The 19,703-nt window shown below is 34.8% G+C and overlaps 1 pseudogene; it reads left to right on the plus strand.

The window, feature by feature from the left end:
* The first annotated feature begins 492 nt into the window (after positions 1-492).
* LOC120363763 (U6 spliceosomal RNA) lies at positions 493-592 on the plus strand (annotated as a pseudogene).
* The last annotated feature ends 19,111 nt before the right edge of the window (positions 593-19,703 follow it).

A 19,703-nucleotide genomic window follows, 5' to 3' on the forward strand; every position in this document is an offset into this window, starting at 1 on the left:
ACAAATTTGAGAGTTATCAATAATTAAAAATTAAAAATATTGTACCAAATCCTTTGAGTGCCACTTTAATCCCAGATCAAACAAGGCCTGCTGGACCCATAACTAAAATTGATTTTGTTACACGTATCAGAGGCAGCTTATGATTCTTTCCATCCTTTGCTGAAAGCAGATAGTATAGGTAGAAGATAATTATTCCTTTAATGCTAACTTTGTAATGCCTAGATGGAATCAGTGCTTCAATTTCTGTGTTTCTTGCTTACATTTGTAAATGCCCTTTGCCCCTAAAGTCACCCCATTTGTAAGAAATAAAATCCTTTACGAACAAGCAAGTACTAAGAGATTTCATCACCACCAGGCCTGATTTACAAGAGCTCCTGAAAGAATTAATTTTAATTTAATAAGGAAAGTGTCCACAGCTCTACAGAAAAAGATTTCATAACAGTGTTAGTTGTTTATCTGTTACCTTATTCTGAGAAGTTTTATTGTCGCTTGGTATTATTAAGAGTGCAATGAAAATTGTAACAATACAGAAAAGATTAGCTGGCCCCTGTACAAGAAGGACATGCAAATTTGTGAAGTGCTCCATGTTTGTTTTTTTTTTAAATATTTTAAATTTATTTATTTTTTTAAATTATACTTTAAGTTCTGGGGTACATGTGCACAATGTGCAGGTTTGTTACATAGGTGTACATGTGCCATGGTGATTTGCTGCATCCATCACCCTGTCATCTGCATTAGGTATTTCTCCTAATGTGATTCCTCCCCAATACCCCCACCCCTTGCTCTCCCTCCCCTAGCTCCCAGCCGCCTGGCAGGCCTGTGTGTATGATGTTCCCCTCCCTGTGTCCATGCGTTCTCATTGTTCAACTCCCATTTATGAGTCAGAACATTCAGTGCTCGGTTTTCTGTTCTTGTGTCAGTTTGCTGAGAATGATGGTTTCCAGCTTCATTCATGTCCCTGCAAAGGACATGAACTCATCCTCCTTATGCCCAAATAGTATTCCATGGTGTATATGTGCCACATTTTCTTTTTTTTTCTTTTTTTCCTCTTTCTTTTTTAATTGCATTTTAGGTTTTGGGGTACATGTGAAGAACATGCAAGATTGTTGCATAGGTACACACATGGCAATGTGATTTGCTGCCTTCCTCCCCTTCACCTATGTCTGCCATTTCTCCCCATGCTGTCTCTCCCCACCTCCCCACCCCCTCATCCCTCCCCCATTTCCCCCCTGCAGACCCCAGTGTGTAGTGCTCCCTTCCCTGTGTCCATGTGTTCTCATTGTTCAACACCTGTCTATGATCTCACCCATGTTTGTTAAGTAAAATATAAAATTATTTAAAAAAAAAAAACAAACCAGAGTGCATTGCAGCCACGTAACTGGGGAATGGATGAAGTGACACAATCTAGGCTGCAGACAGCAAAGATAACATGCTAGTTGGTAGCAGAGCTATAAACTGGACTGGGACAGTGCACATCAACTCCTCTTCCTTTTTCTGAAGTTGTGAAGAGTGGCAACAGGGCTGTCAAAGTCAAGGCATTGTTCACAGGGTAGAGGGAGCAGCATGTTTGCAGCTTGTCAGTAAAACTGAGTTGTCAGTTGAGGAGCTGTCCCAAACATTATCAGCTGCCTTAGAAAATGAAAGCTTAACACTCACCTGTCTTTCAGGAAGTGATTTCTTCACATTCTAAATGTCAGTAAGGTGTGATGTCAGTAATGAGGGCTTGGCTCTTTCTTTACTCTGAATGGCTATGAGACAGCTGTGAAGAGATGGCTACGAACAAAGAGAGCTCTGCGCAAAGTTGTGTATTACAAGTGTATTTTCAGTACACTTTTCTCACATTCTTAATGCTGTGTGTTCCAGTGTTCTTCCTTGCAAAGCCCCATTCAAGCTTATTTCTCAACCATCAGGTGACCTCTACCATTTCTAAATTCCCAGAGCCCCTGCGTCTTCCAAATACACGAATATGTCAAGAGAATTATTAATAAATATTTTCATTCATGGTTTTATTACTGCTGGAGGGAATTTAAATACGCTTTAGCTCCACACTCTCATTTTACAGGTAAGGTGAATTGGTATGCATATGACTAGGTGGTTACCTGAGAGGGGAAGGGAATGGTTATTATTATTAGTAGCAGCAATACCATAGGTATATGTAGTTAAACAATAACTTGTTGAAATTGAAAGAAGGCAAGAACAAAATTAGGTGTTATCAGGGAAGGTTGATGGAATGGCTAACCAGAGACCTCTCTCATACCTGATATATTTTGTTTAATTAGTTAGTGGCAATACAAAGTCTTCTTAGCTTTGCAGAATCTCAGTGCTGCAAGGGTCAAAGAATTGACTAGATTAAGGGCTTCTGGGTTATACCTACAAAAATCACAGAAGACTCAAGTAGAAAGCGGAATGTCAGTGTATCAATTAACAAACAGAAACATAACTGTAAAGTCAAGTGGAAAGAATCATTGGTCTGTCAGAGAGTATGAGGTAAGTGAAATTAGTCATCATATTATGGTTAATTCCAAATTTTAATAAAACATTATGTGCCAGAACTTGATTGCTGTGCTTTATAAAAGTTGTCATCTAGTCTACTCAACAATCCTGTAGAGTAGATGTCATTCTCACCACTTTATAAAAAAGAATAGCCGAAGTACAGAGAAGTCAAGAAACTTGACCATAGCGGTATAACTAGTAAGTGGCACAGTTAGCCTGTGAAGTGGCACAGTTAGCCTATAATCTGCTTTTACCCAGTCTTCATGGTAATTTAGTAGATAGCTCAATAAGCACAAAAGCAGGACCATTGTTTAGATCATTGATTCAACTCTTCAGTGATTTGTATAAGGCAGTGGTTGTCAAGCTGGAGAGAATTTGCTCCCCAGGGGACATCTGACAATGTCTGAAGACAGTTTAGGTTGTTACAACCAGAAGAGGGGATTGCTACTGACATATAGGTAGATGCTTGGGATGCTAATAAGTATTCTGCAATATGTAGGACAGCCCCCAACAAGAAAGAAGTATCCAGTCTAAAATGTCAATAATACTGAAGCTAACAAACCCTGGTACAAGCCAGCAAGAGCTGCATCCCCCTGCACAGTGGGGATTCGTTTCTCATTAGGGTTTGCTTGTTGAGTTCTTGGGCTACAGTACCCTGTTCTTTGTATAGTGCTTGAATGCATACTCTAAATTTGTTTTTCTGACTTGTGTTTTATGTTTCAACATTGTTAACTCTCGTTATTGTTAATAATTCATTGTATTCTATAGGAAGGGGAGCACTATTGAAAACACAAAATTCACAGGAGGAATAAATTCAATAGGTCTATTGTAAATCATGGTTATAACAATGTGTTGTATACTTGAAAATTGCTAAGAGAGCAGATTTTATGTGTTTTTACCACACACAAAAAAATGACAAGCAGGTGAGCATATATTAAATAGCTTGATTTAGCCATCCTACAATGTATACGTATATAAAAACATCACACTGTACACCATAATTGTACAAAATTTTTATTTGTCAATTTTTTAAGTCTTTAATTAAGGATGTTAAAACGAAATTCTTCCCTTAGAGCTACACTTTCAGCTATATGGTAAATTAGTTTAACTATAAGTCCCTCTCACTATAAACCACTACATTATGAATAAAACATACCTCTTAGTACCTTATTAAGGTTACAAAAAGAAAGGGAAATCTCAAAGCTCGCCCCCAAAATGTTTCTGTGAGTAGAAACCAGAGCTGTGATCTCAGACCAATGACCCCACAGAAAAGGCAGGGGTGACCTTAGCTAAGCACTTGAGCAAAAGCAAGGTAAGGAACTCAGCCTCTGACTCATATTGAGCCTGGATCTTCACAGAAAGAAAAGTAGTCGCAGAACAGCAGTGTCCTCTGACTATAAAAAAGCTAATTCAAGTTCAAATCTTGCAGGGAAAACATTTCCAATTTCAACTCTAGGGATTTCCATAGATTAAGAACACATAACTGTCAGCTCTAAACAAAATAATAATAATAAAAAGCACAAGGAAGTAACTTTTATCTCTTTTGGTTTTTCTTAATGGTTTTTGGAGCAGAAACGCTACTTAACATCGAAATATTTTTTCCCTGTTCTCTTCTGTCCACAGCTAAACTTAAGTTGCCAGCCATCATCCTAGCAGTTAGTCATGGCCTTGTGATTATGTTCTAGCCTCTATAACATGAGCAGAAGCAATTTATACAGTCTCTAGGCCTTCCGTATGCCCTCCTCCATGTTCTTTTTTTCTCCAGCAGACAGTGATACCAATAACCAGATGACCTTAAAAGCCACCAAATATAGGTAACAAAGGCTCCATTTCCACTTTCCTGCCAAAGGATCATGTGGGTGCAGAGCAGGGAGTCTTCACAACACCTGACCAACGGATATGGTTCATTCTTCCCTTGGGGAACGTTCATTGTGTTTATTCTCCCCATACTCCCCCATAATCAGACTACAAGGATCCATTCTGGACCTGATGCAGAGCAGTAATGGTTTCAAAGATATCTGAATATTTGGCTGAATGGGGTGACTCTTCAGGACAGAGTGGATATGTTCTAAATGAAGTAAGAAAAGCATGCATAGATTCTGTTGGCTAGAGCTCTGGCAAAGCCTACTAGCTGTCCACTGAAATCTTTCACTTATCTTCTTGAGCATGCAGTGAATTGGCCCTTCCCCTCATCCCTGGCCCTGTAGCCTTTTGACTAAGTTCCCACCCCATGGGATGGGATCAGAGGTCATGCATGCCACCTGCTGGCCTGACCTATAATAACCTCCTACATGCACTTGTCCTGCTCTTTCTCTCTTCAGGTTGACCTGGATAGAGAAAAATCTCAGGGTTAATTTGAAAACTACTTGTTTAAAATGGTAGAACCTCTATCATTAAGCAGAGCTGCCACAGACTAGGAACCTCTACCACTGATCTGGGGACTGTACATTTTTTTTCAATTTTTTTACCTAACAAAATATTTCTGTTGATGAAAGCTGTTCAGCTTTCCCTATTGAATACAAACTTCTTACCTACACTTATTATGTGTTCTGTTTTAGTGGAACTCAAGTTTCAAGATTGTTCGGCTTGTATTCTAGCTTAAAATATAAATGCCTTACATTTGTATATTACTCTTAGATTTCATAAGTTCTATTTTATTTGATGTATACCATAGCCCTCTGAGATAGGCATGAATTAACATCTTTATTTTAACATGTGTTCTTTATGATAAATGTTTAAGTAACTCAGAAGTCTACATTAAAGCATATTACCAATCAGAAAGCATGTTATCTAGTCAGATATTATGCAAATATTTGACCACACATTTTTAATAAAGTGAAGCCAAATGCATGTAATACAATGTATATGTACTTTTACTTAACAATATTATTTTCAATATTAATATTCTATTCCACTATCTGAATGCTTAGTATCCTAAAAATGTAATCACAAACATTTGTATACATACATCTTTATTAACTTATCTACTTATTGTTTCTTTAGGCTACCACAAAATTGTAGGCTCAAATGGCATGTTTACGATTGTGATGTACATTGCCAAATTGTTCTGTAAAAAGGCATGAGTCGAAAGTCCTAATAATGTTGCTATATTTCCTTATTCCCTTTCTAATACTAGAAATTATTAATCATTTTAATACTTGGTAATTGTTAGAAGATAATACTTATTTTTCACTTTGAATTTTTACTATTAGTAAATCTGCATATTATTTTTTTTTTATACTTCATGTTCTGGGATACATGTACAGATCATGCAGGATTGTTACATAGGTATACACATGCCATGGTGGTTTGCTGCATCCATTCCCCCATCACCTACATTAGGTATTTCTCCTAATGTTATCCCTCTCCAATCCCCTCACCCCCTGCTATCCCTCCGCTAGCTCCCACCACCCCCCAACAGGCCCCAGTGTGTGATGTTCCCCTCTCTGTGTCCATGTGTTCTCCTTGTTCAACACCCACTTATGAGTGAGAACAGACAGTGTTTGGTTTTCTGTTGTGTCAGTTTGCTGAGAATGATGGTTTCCAGATTGATTCATGTCCCTGCAAAGGATGTGAACTCATCATTTTTATGGCTGCATAGTATTCCGTGGTATATGTGTGCCACCTTTTCTTTATTCAGTCTATCATTGATGGGCAGTTGGGTTGGTTCCAAGTCTTTGCTATTGTAAACAGTGCTGCATTGAACATATGTGTGCATGTATCTTTATAATAAAATGATGTATAATCCTTTGGGTATATACCCAGTAATGGGATTGTTGAGTCAAATGATATTTCTACTTCTAGAGCCTTGAGGAATCGCCATACTGTTTTCCACAGTGGTTGAACTAATTTACATGCCCACCAACAGTGTAAATACACTCCTATTTCTCCTCATCTTCTCTAGCATCTGCTGTCTCCAGATTTTTTAATGATCGCCATTCTAACTGGAATGAGATGTTATCTCAATATGGTTTCGATTTGCATTTCTCTAATGACCAGTGATGATGAGCATTTTTCATATTTGTTGGCTGCATAAATTTCTTCTTTTGAAAAGTGTCTGTTCATATCCTTTGCTCACTTTTTGATGGGGTTGTTTGTTTTTTTTTTCTTGTAAATTTGTTGAAGTTATTTGTAGATTCTGTATATTAGCCCTTTGTCAGATGGGTAGGTTGCAAACATTTTCCCATTCTGCTGGTTGTTGATTCACTCTAATTATTGTTTCTTTTGCTGTGCAGAAGCTCTTCAGTTTAATTGGATCCCATTTGTGTATTTTGGCTTTTATTGCCATTGCTTTTGGTGTTTTAGTCATGAAGTCCTTGCCTATGCCTATGTCCTGAATTGTATTACCTAGTTTTTCTTCTAAGATTTTTATGGTGTTAGGTCTTATATTTAAGTTTTTAGTCCATCTGGAGTTAATTTTTGTTTAAGTTGTAAGGAAGGGGTTCAATTTCGGCTTTCTGCACATGGCTAGCCAGTTTTCCCAACATCATTTATTAAATAGGTAATACTTTCCCCATGGCTTGTTTTTGTCAGGTTTGTCAAAGATCAGATGGTTGTAGATGTGTGGCATTACTTCCAAGGTCTCTGTTCTGTGCCATTGATCTATATCTCTGTTTCGGTACCAGTACCATGCTGTTTTGATTACTGTAGCCTTGTATAGTTTGAAGTCAGGTAGCATGATGCCTCCAGCTTTGTTTTTTTTGTTGTTGTTTTTTGTTTTGTTTTTTTTACTTAGAATTGTCTGCCTATGCAGGCTCTTTTTTGGTTCCATATAAAGTTTAGGGTGTTTTTTTTTTCCAGTTATTCAAAGAAGGTCAATGGTAGCTTGATGGGGATAGCATTGAATCTATAAATTACTTTGGGCAGTTTGGCGATTTTCATGATATTGATTCTTCCTAACAATGAGCATGGAATGTTTTTTTCATTTGTTTGTGTCCTCTTTTATTTCCTTGAGCAGTGTTTGTAGTTCTCTTTGAAGAGATCCTTCACATCCCTTGTTAGATGTATTCCTAGGTATTTTATTCTTTTTGTAGCAATTGCGAATTGGAGTTTGCTCACGATTTGGCTCTCTGTTTGTCTGTTATTGGTATATAGGAATGCTTGTGATTTTTGTACATTGATTTTGTATACTGGGACTTTGCTGAAGTTGCTTATCATCTTAAGGAGATTTTGGGCTGAGATGATGGGATCTTCTAAACGTACAATCATGTCATCTGCAAACAGACAATTTGACTTGGCAATTTATACTCACTTTTAAAATTCATTTCCTAATATTCCTAAATTTCATCAGCTTTTTTCATTTCTGTTAATTTATTTGTTTTTATGGTTAGTTTACTTTAGTTCTGTATAGTTTAGGAATAATAAAAATCTTTGCTTTTTGCATATCACAGATTTCATCTTTGACTTATGTAAAACAAAGTAAGGCTTAAAGAGGTTAATTGCCATGTCTAACATACATGCTGCAAAATCATGACTCTATGTTAGGTATTCTGATCCATGTTTTGTTTTTTAATTAACCTTCATCATTACCTTTCTTAAAATGAGGCAACTACAAATATGGTTAATAGATGCCAGAATCATTGCACTTTAGGTATGTGTTCTTTTGCTTAGCGCATTTATTCAAGTGGACTTTATTCTGCCCCATAGGAAACTAATCTTTCTTGCTTTTTCCTGAAGACCTGATATAATTCCTGGCTCATAGTATGTACTTTACAAATATTTGTGAAAAGATGAATGAATATGCTGTAACCTGTGGTGAGAGAAAAATAAGACACAGTCTCTGATTGAAAATAACTGTCAATCTTGTGGAGGTGAGAAGATAGACGAAATAGTACAAAATAGAAATAGGCATATAATTCATCTGATGTCTACATAAATGTTAGAAACAAAGCCTCCTGAATGCCCTTCTTCAAATATATTAGCCAGGAGCACATTATCTTATAATGTGACTTATTTCTTCCTGCTTAAGTGAGAAGTCATGGGGCAATGGAAATCATACTGACTTTTGAGTTGGATGTACTTGGGATTATGATCCAGCTTTACCACATTACCGTGTTCTATCTAATCCTGGATGAAGTAGTCTCTGTGAATCTATTTTTTTTAACCTGTAAATATCATTAAAATGTCTGAAGTCTCAACAGTTGGGGGCTCTAACTGTCAGTGTACACAAAGTACTTAGCTCTTACCAGGTACTCTAGAGGCATTGCTTCTTTTCAATGTTCCTCAGAGAGACTGTCTTATAAGTCACACAATATTAAAGATTGCTTGCCATTTTATGCTCAAGATCATAGCCTTTTGCAGTCTATTAACAGTTTATTATCCAAATTTAATCTTAATACTCAGCAGAGCTTTGAACAATCAGCAGCATACTTTTACCATGACACTGTATACCCCTGTCTTAAACAGAACAATTTAGAGAAAGAAATTGTGTACTGAGTTTAAATTCTTAAATATATATATATGTATTTATTATATATATGTAATATATATGACATAAACCAAGTTTCCCAGAACATAGAAAACACCATATAAAAATATAAAATACTGATATGCTGTTTATTTAAGAGAAGTTATACATAAATCCTGAAGAGATGTCTCTTAATAAAGATTATGTGGTATTACAATGCCTGTTCTTAGATCATAATTTTATTTTCCAAGTGGGTGTTAGACACATATTATTGATTAGGGTATTCTATTCAGAATAAGTAACAATTGGCAATTTGCTGAAGCTTGTGTGTGTTTTGAAATTGTATGCCCTTCCCTGCTGAGAGTGTGACGAGGATAGCCCTTGGGAGTCAGTATTCACATTCCCTAAGATGTAATTATTTTAACTCATGAGGAACTACTTTCCACCCCCCTTTGGTACTGGATAATGACTAATCTTTTCTAATTTTTGTCAATTTTCTAGCAGACTTTGGACTAACCAGATTTATATTATGTTCAATTATTTGTGATTCATATTGCTATATTGAAAACAGGAATTGTATCAGCTTTACTTTTAGAGAGTATATTGAGTGTTCCTGATATCACTAGTTTACTAATTTAGTTATAGAGGAAATAAAGATAATGTTTTTTAAAAGAGCATGTAACTCATTATCTTAAACTGAGCTGGTCTTATATTTTCTATGTTCAATTTTTCTTAAGCTTCACAAGCCTTGATTTTCAAATTATTTGCTTATTTACTAGAGGAAAGTTGTTCTGGATTTCTTTCTCTACTATGATATGGTTAAAAGAGTTAACAATGGGATCTAGTACTTACGAAATATTTCAAAAATTATGTTTACAAATATAAAAACATGTCTTCATACTTTGAAATAATATTTCAAAGATATTTAAAATAATATTTCTTCAGGATATTTCATATTTTTGGTGTAAATAAACTTCATTTACAATAGCCCTAATACCTCAAATTTGTGATGAATATACTGATGTTTATAAAGAAAAGATTATGAAACTGTCCTTCAGAAAAAAAGCTTAAAATTTCTTATGACCATTTCATTTGAAGACAGCAAAATGAATTCCTTTAATGACAAAATTTTTTAAAAACCTCAGTTATTGAAGCAAATGACCAGCTTTCTTCCTTTTTGGTAGAGGAAGTATCAGAAATACAAGTAGAATGAAACCTTTTTTCTTCCTCTGTCACCAACAAACAGTACAAAAGTTAAAAACAAGTAATAAATTATAACACAGTCAATCAGACCAGCACTAGGACCATGTGTCACATGTAAATCTTTTTCCTCTGTTACTAAAATAAAAATCTTGTCCAGTTTTCTCTGTAATGTAAGAATTAGCTTTTCCTCCTTCTATTTGTCTTTCTTAAATTTAACTTGAATTAGATTTTTTTTTTTCTAAGCTAAAAGAGCTAGATAAAGCAGGTAGAGATGGAAAAGCTCCAGATCTCAATTCATAGCAGTTGTCTTGTCCTGGGTACTACCCAGAGGAGGTGGAAAAATGGGACTTTTGAAAACTTTGCAGTGCAAAAACTATCAAAAAATTAAGCACAAAGAGAAATAGAACAAAAATTGAGAATGGAGTCTCAGTGACCTCTGGGACAGTATCAAGTGCTCTACCATGTATGAAATTTAAGTTTCAAGTATGAAATAAAGAGTGGAGAAAGGGAGTGGGAGTCAGAAAAGTTTATTTGTAGAAACAATGAACAGCTGAAAATTGTCCAAATTTTATTGAAACTGCAAGCGCACAGATCCAAGAAGTACAATAAATATCAAGAACAAACAGAACCAGTAGCATACCCAAATATAACGTAATCAAATTTATGACAAACTCTTTATCACTACCTTTTAGTGATAAAAAGAACATATTGAAAGCATCCAGAGGGAAAAGAGTACATTACAAAGAAAATAACAATCAACTTCATGTCATAAAACATACGAGCCAGAAGACATGTCTGTCATTCAAGCACTGAAAGATACTATTAGCCTATAATTCCATTTCCTGCAGTTCTTACAAAGTCTAACATAGTCCAACCATTTAACCAGCAATTGTACTCCTAGATTGTTTCTTTGTTTTGTTTTCTTTTAGACGGAGTCTTGCTCTGTGACCCAGGCTGGAATACAAAGGTGCAATCTCATTTCACTGCAACATCTACCTCTCAGATTCAAGTGACTCTCATGCCTCAGGCTCCCAAGTGACTAGGATTACAGGCACGAGCCACCACATCCAGCTAATTTTTATCTTTTTAGTAGAGACAGTTTTCCCCATGTTGGTCGGGATGGTCTTGAACTCCTGACCTCAAGTGATCCACCCAAAGTAGTCCTAGGTTATTTTTGTTGAAAATTTATTTCCACATAAAAATCTCCACTCCAATGTTTATAGCAGCTTTATTTACAGTTTTTCTAATCTGGTAGCCACTGAGCTGCTCTTTAATAAATGAACATATCCACAAACTGTGGCATATACATAGAATGGAGTATTATTCAGTGATGACAAACACAAATGCATTATCAAGCCATGAAAGAATATGGAGGGACCTTAAATACGTATTGCTAAATGACATAAAATCAACCTGAAAAGACTACACACCACATCACTCCGTCTATTTATCTACTATTCTGGAAAAGGCACAACTGTAAGGGCAGTAAACAGATATATGGTTGTCAGGGAAGTGGTGGTGGGCTTGGGATGAGTATTAAAGAATCCCAGAGAATGTTCAGAGTGGTAAAACTAATCTGCATGATACAGTAGTGATAGATAAATAATGTGCATTTGTCAAACCCCATAGAACTGTACAACCTTAAGAGAAAACCTTAATATTAACTATTGTCTTTACTTAGTGATAATATATCAATATTGGTTTATTAACTGTAATGAAGGTATGTCACTAACATAAGATAGTAACATTAGGGCAAACTATTTATGTTTGGAGTAAGAGTGTATATGGTAACTCTGAATAGTATGCTTTTAAATTAAATAATCATTTAAAAAAATAAATGAGATGGTATCTCAATGTGGTTTTGATTTGCATTTCTCTGATGACCAGTGATGATGAGCATTTTTTCATATGTTTGTTGGCCACCTGACAGATACAGGTGAGGGGACGGAAGGCAGCAAACCACACTGCCATGTGTGTACCTATGCAACAATCTTGCATGTTCTTCACATGTACCCCAAAACCTAAAATGCAATAATAAATAAATAAATAAATAAATAAATGAGAAAGGAAGTTTTAGGTTCACTGTGCTAATATGAAGGTAAGGATTATGACTTCCTTTAGAATTTAGTAAAACTTTGTCATAAATCCTCTTGAGTGTTACTTCTTATATATATCTTGATTATAGATAGATCTTTGACAATCACTGATCTATTAAAGTTTCTCATTACAAATAGCAATTTTTGGTAATCTATGCTTCTTCTAAAAAACAAAACAATACAAAAAAAATTCTGTTCTTTGAAAGCCCACCATGAAGAAAATGAGTCAAGCCACAAAGAGAAAATATTTATAATATGCACATTTTGTATTAAATAACTCATTTTCGGAATGTATAAAAAGGTACAAACAACCAAGATTTTTAATAAATGGACGAAAATTTAGAAGAAAACACACAAGAGGCCAAAAAGCATAAAAAAGCGCTAACATCATTACTCACAGAAATTAAAGCCAAAAGTGAGAGGCCACTACATGCCCATTACAACAGCTAAAATTAAACTTGAAAATACCAAATTTTGCTGAAGATATTCAACAATTTTAATATTCATAAATTTTCTATGGTAATATCAAATGACAGAGTCTCAAGACAGTTTAGCAGTTTCTTCTAAGTTACCATAGGACTTCACGATTCTACTCCTGGATTCTTCCCCACAGAAATTACAGCATATGCCCATACAAAGGTTTACATGAATATTTGTAGCTACCTTATTCATCATAGTCAAGTGCTGGAAGTGACTCAAGTGTTCAGCAAGTGAAAACAATAACAGAATTTTAGTCATCTGTAACAGGGAGAAATAATTAACATATACAATAACATAGTTAAATCTCAAAAACTGAATGCTGAGCCAGACAGAAAAGAATATATATAGTGTAGTTCAATTTACATGAAACTTAAAGGAAAGCAAAATGATTTTTCATAATAAAGAATGTATCAGTGGTTAACTGAGTCCAGAAGAAGGAATTGATTGGCAAGAGACGCATAAGTCTTTTAGGATGGTTTTGGTAAGAGTCACACAAGTGAATTCTTTGTTAAAACTCGTCAAACTTTGCACTTATTCTGAGTTAATTTAATTGCATGCTAATTATGCTTCAATATATTTGATTTGATATAGGCAATCTAACAGTATTATTTACATCTTAGATTAGTAATAAAAGGTTTAACAATAAGCAGCAATATCATAATATGGGAAAACAAACACTTTAACACATTGATGCAGATTGTTGTATGGGGGACTATTTAGCAATATCTATCAAGTTAGCTCTTCTTCATTTTATTCTAAAATAAAATTTTATGATATTGATAATGATTGTTAATCATATGAGGTTTCAGATATACTTTGTATTGACTTTATATATACAAGAATGAAATTTCAAGTTACAGCTCTAAAAGATATTTTAATCTAATAGTGATTTTTAAATGGTTAGGAATATTCTTGCACTTAGAAAGTAGTGGCTGGATGAAAACATAGAGCCAGCACATGAAGCTTCGGCTTTGATATTTGGAAAGCAAGGACATTCTAGCTATTAGAAAATAAGATGATTTATAAACATATAGATGTAGATGGAGGGAAAAAAATGACCTATTATTGTGTCATCCTTTTTCACCTGAGTTCTGACTTTTCATAAAGCATAATAGCTAACATATGGATAGTGATTACTTGAGACAGGCACCATGCTAATTCACTTAAATGCATTTTTATCTCACTCAAATTTCACAGCTCTATAATATACTCACTGTACTCTTACACCTATTTCATGCATGAGAAGTAGAAGCTCAACTAAATCCTATAATAAGTCTAAGAAATCACATTTACAAAAGTGGCACAGCTGTTGCTCAAATCTCAGATATGTGAGCCTAAAGCCACCATCCCTAAGATGATGGCTCATTGCTGTCATTTCTCATCCTAAATGATCAGACATTCTGGTTTAAGAGAAGAGGTAAGATAATGCAATGATGAATTCATGATTATAGGGAGAATAGTTTGTGTAAGCTGTGAACTTCTAGTAAGGCCATATTTGTATCCCTAGGATTTAATATGGGAACTAATATTATAAAGCCACATTAAGTGTTTGGGGGAATTGTGTTTAGGATTGCATTTAGTTTTCCTTCTTTATGTTCTTGTCCCAGTGTTTCCTCTAAATTGACATTGATAAAAAACGTTAACTGATACTTCCAGATGAAGCCCTATCTCTAAAGGCATAAAACTAATAATCTTTATTAGATTACTAAAATAAAATTTGTATTAAATTTTCAATTGATTTATATTCAAATTAAGTATATTTCATTAAAGTTCTATTCAACTGTTTGTGTTTTTCTGGCTCTATAATCTTTCCATTATCCATAATTTTATGGTTTATTATGATAATCTATAAGCCAGAGTCCCAAAATAGAGATAATTCATTTTGCTAGTTATGAAGATTTAAAATACTTATGCACTTCTCTCCAAACTGATACTAAAAAGTAGAATACTAAGTATATTGATAATAAGCAAGAGACTTATTAGCTTCCTGTTGAAGTTTAGAGAAAATTTTTAAATTCTTTTGTTATGCAGTGCTTAACAAATAATTAGATTATATGAGACACTTTGAAACTCTGATTACCTCACTTAGACTTGTGCAATATTTAATCTATTAAGATACTTTACTCAGTCTTTTTCCATTAGAAAAAGTGTAACAATTTTAGTAAACCTTTTAGTTCAAATGTAATAAGGTACGTCACCAAAAAATTCTTTTATTTAAAAAATGATGTATTTCTTTTCTAAAAATTACTTTTCCCTCAACTTTTACTAGTTTTAATCATGTTTTAAAAGAAATTTTGTATTTCTCATCAAATGAATTGTATGAAGAACCATAGTAAACAAGGTATCAGAAAAACTGGGCAAATTACAACTATGTAATTTGAATCGTTTGGAAACCGTTAGATTTCTAGATTCCTAAGAGTTTGCCTCAATTTCTGCTCTTTTTCTTTACTGACCTCTGAGCACAAGCAATTAAATAAGTGAAGCTCAAATCCATCCATTTTTTTTTTTCAAGATTTTCTTACGCATTGCATTGCATTTCCTAGACATGCATAGTCACTTGCCTGTTCTGATCTGGGTGAACTCCTTAGAGAATTATATCATTTTAACTAAAGTCTCATCATCATCACTCTTGGCTTTTCTCTGCTGGACTCAAGTGTCTTTGTTCTGACATTGAGTGGCCCCCACCTGGGCTTTCTCTTCCTTTGACTCCTCTTTCCTAAATGGCTGCAAGTTGACCTTCTTTCTTGCTTTTCCTTTTGCCGATGGATCTTCCTGGCTATAGAACACACAGATGATTCAGACCCTCCGTACTACGCTGCCTCATAGTGTTTATCCAAATGCTGGACCTTTGTTTCTGTTTTGCTCACCGGACTTCCACTTGTGGATCTGGCACTTTTCTGCCAATTTCCTTGCTTGGGTGCTTCCTTTGCCGTTACTGACTGGGTTCATTCATTGTCTCTTTGGTCTTAAATACTACATTTTTTGACAAATCTTTGCAAAAGATTAAATTGGAAAATGATGGGTTGAAAATAACAGTTGTCACAGGTAAATGAATTTTCTTGTTTTTATAAATGAAATTCAGACTTCGGATGACACTGATGCTGGTGGAAATCATAGTTACTTCTTCTCCAATTGGAGTGGCCAGATTCCTAGCAATAGCCTATGGTAGAAAAACATAGTTGAGAAATATAAGATTTATGATGAAAAAAGTAACAGTAAGAGATTAGACATTATAAATAAAACCTTTTAGAGTATTAAAGTATTATTTATAAACATTAAAAAGATAGCACACAAAATCAATATAATGTTGACATTTCACACATACATATCAGATGGCTAAAAACAAGAACTATAAAATTACTACCATTTTTCATCTCTTGCTTTCCATAAAACATAAAGATTTATGCATCTGAGGTCTGCATTGCTCCTAATAAAGTTATTCCATTATTATGTTGTTTTCTTAGATATTGAGAAGTTTCCATTATTTTTTTGTCAATATCTTTTGTCTAAATAGTCAAAGATTAGAGCTTGTACCAGCTTTAATCTTCATTAGTAGGCACTTTAAGTGCCTTTATCAATATTAAGGCAATTTTACGATTTCTTGTTATAAATTTATCCTCCAGTTCAACAACAGAGTTGCCATAATACCTTAATTCTGTGACCATATGCTCAAAAAAAATCCCAGGTCTACAGATTGAATTTCTACCTTACTCTCCTTGTGCATGATTCTGGACCTTTATAACCTGTTTGTATTCTTTTATTTTTGAAATTTGGTCCTATCCTGCTTTCACCGGGCTCTCCTTGAGCCTTCTTTTTGTTGTCATATGTCCTCTATGTCCTGTCCTCCATGACTTCTTAGATAATTGCCCATCATCTCCACCAGATCTGCAAATACTGTCCTCCTCATCATTATCTCTAAATGATATGGTTTAACTCTGTGTCTCCACCCAAATCTCATCTCAAATTGTAATCCCCACATGTTAGGAAGAGACTTGGTGGAAGGTGATTGGATTATGTGGGTGCTTTCCCCATGTTGTTCTCGTCATAGTGAGTTCTTGTGAGATCTGGTGGTTTAAAAGTGTGGCACTTCTTCCCTCCCTCTGTCTCTCCTGCTGGCTCTTGATGGAAGACCTTGCTTCCTTTTCCCCTTCTGCCATGATTGTAAGTTTCCTAAGGTCTTCCCCAGCCATATAGAAAAATGACTTAATTAAATCTCTTTTATTTATAAATTATCCAGTCGTATGTAGCTCTTTATAGCAGTGTGAAAACAGACTAATACACTAATCCTGTTGCAACTCCCTTCCCATCTGTTGGCAATGCACATACTAGTGCCTTTAGATCACACTGGATTTAGTCTACAGCCATAAGAAAATACCAGGCTTCAGACAAAGGGGAAATGAGATTCAAAATCGTAACCATTTTGACTTTCTCACATGCTCAAGATTCTTAGGCAGGAGCTGACTCTGGCTTTCCACTATATTCCAGTGAAGTGATAGCAGATGTGAAAAAAAGAGGATGGATTCAACTTCTGTTTAGGATGTTACATTGACAGAACTTGGCGATGGTTTCAATGAAGGAGAGGAAGAAGTTGAGAATGACACAGGTTTCTGGGTTGGGGAACTGTGTGAATACTGGCTCACCTCTTATCTGGGATGAGACCTCCTATTTAGTGTTACCCTCTACTAGTCTTTTATTATCTTTCTAAATCACATTTTTTGCATTTACTTTTTAAATCATATTGTCTGCATTTAAACCTCCCATGGTTTCATACTTGAAGGATAAATCTAAATTCTCTGTAACAGCTGAGTTTCCCCACAATCCAGTGCTAAACATAATGTCCTACCCCACAGGCATCATTATACTCTGACCAAATCACCTTTTGGGTGTACACTTTCATATCTTTGTGCCTTTGAACATGGCCATCATTCTGTCTGGAATATTTTCACCACCATCACTGCCCCTTCTTCAAATTCTTGCCATCCTTCAAGGCCTAGTTCAAGTGTCACCCAGGTACAAGTAGTGTCTCCATCATATTCTAATAATTCTGTGTTTTATTATTGGTGTTCTGATATTGCATCAAAATAATTTTGCTTATATATGTCTACTATTATAATGTGTTGTAACTAATTTGAAATTTTATTCTAAAAGGGAAATTGTAGATCATTTTTAGGTCTACTAGTCCTGTACTATAATATGTTATTAACAGTTCCAAATATATAGCTAAATGGCTCATTCAACATTTTCAAAACTTAAATATATAAATTAATGGACTCAGTGTAATAATATAATTTATAGAATTATTTATTCCCCTATTATATTTTGGATGTTGTTGTTTGCTAAATAGTGTGGGAATAGAGTCACTGATTTGTCACATAGGGAAGATAGTCTTTGGACACCTCATAGAGCAACCTCCAAATAAGAGGGACCCCTTACCCCATTTTGTGTAGTTGGATTCTGAGAAATAGGCCTGTCTGTGAATCCATAATAATATACTTGTAGTAGGATTACTCTGCGCCTGAAAGAAATGGAATAAAGGGGGATTGAAGCAAACACTCATATCTTAAAAAAAAAAATGTAAGGAGTCAAGAAAAAATGCAGAGTTTGTAATTGAGAAAATTGAAGCAGGTAGCTTTAAAAAGGCAAACTTGAATTTGTGCTAGGAGAGATTTTTCTGAAATTTCTGATGAAGGAAACCAATTTATAGAGTGTTTTCAATGCTCACAGATGAAGGAGAGTGAGCTGCTAAGGAAGTGATCATGCAGTTCACAAGAGGTCAAGAGTGATATATTTCTGTATCAGGAAGGAAGCTTCTTTCATTTCTAATGGCAAAGTGTGCTGTAAGCATTAATTATGATTTTCAGGCGATTTGATATTCCTGTGGCTCCATAAAATTTCTTCCATTCTTTGATAAAGAATAGTGACTTATTACAATTACCCAGGCAAGAGGGGTAAGAAGTGGTCTTGAATTTGCCTAGAATGTGGCAAGAACAAGTTAAAGAATGATTCAAGTCAAGAAATATTTGGCAGTTTTAATTCACATAAATTCGTGATTAATTATATGTATGAATGTGTATGTTTGTATGAGTATGTGTGTATATATATGCACATATTTCTCTCTCTCTCTCTCTCTCTCTCTCTCTCTCTCTATATATATATATATATATATATATATGAATGAAAGGAGTTGGCTTATGCAATTATGAGTATTGGCAAGTCTGGAATCCAAAGGGCAGCCCAGCAGGCTGGAAGCTTTCAAGTAATAGTTGATGCTTCAGTCTTGAGGCAGGTTATTTTCTTCTCTGAGAAACTTCTGTTTTTGGTTTTAAAAATTGATTGGATAAGGTGCACCCACATTATTGTGGGTAATTTCCTTTAAACAAAGTCAACTGATGATAGATTTTTAAATGTGTTTACAGAACACTTTCACAGCAGTGCCTAGATTAGTGTTAACCTGATGCCCATAAACTTGTCCTTAAACCATATGTAATCCCCATATAAAGACAATAACAAAGTCACACTTCCTCCTAACATGATATGGCTACCATGCTTACAACTAAAATTTTTTATCTCTTTCCCCCATAGAAACTCCTTGGCTAATATTAATTATTCTTGATAGTCTCTAACTTACTTACTGTGATGTTAGCTACTATTAATACATCTTATATGATAAGCTGATAAAAGAGAGAATAAAACAGCCTAATATGTATGTATTGATTTTTGAAAATATCTTTTTTCTTTTTTTCCCCATTGAGTAAATAAACAATTTAGACATAAGATTCTATAGTCAGATACTTTTTATTTTTGCACAGTAGTTTACCCTCCATATCAAACAAGGAATTGCAGTCAATTAAAACATGCAATGATAAATAGTAAGGCTGTCTCCAGAACCTAAGCAGAGCCCAGCCCCATCAGACATGAAAAGAAAATAACACCTGTGGATATAGCAGTGAATGAGATAGTTTTGGCCTTGTGAAAGCCTGCCAAGAGTTTGGGGATGCTTCAGACCTCATGTAAAATAAGAGTGC

This window comes from Saimiri boliviensis, chromosome 3, assembly GCF_048565385.1.
Source record: "Saimiri boliviensis isolate mSaiBol1 chromosome 3, mSaiBol1.pri, whole genome shotgun sequence".
In the NCBI taxonomy this organism is placed as follows: Eukaryota; Metazoa; Chordata; class Mammalia; order Primates; family Cebidae; genus Saimiri; species Saimiri boliviensis.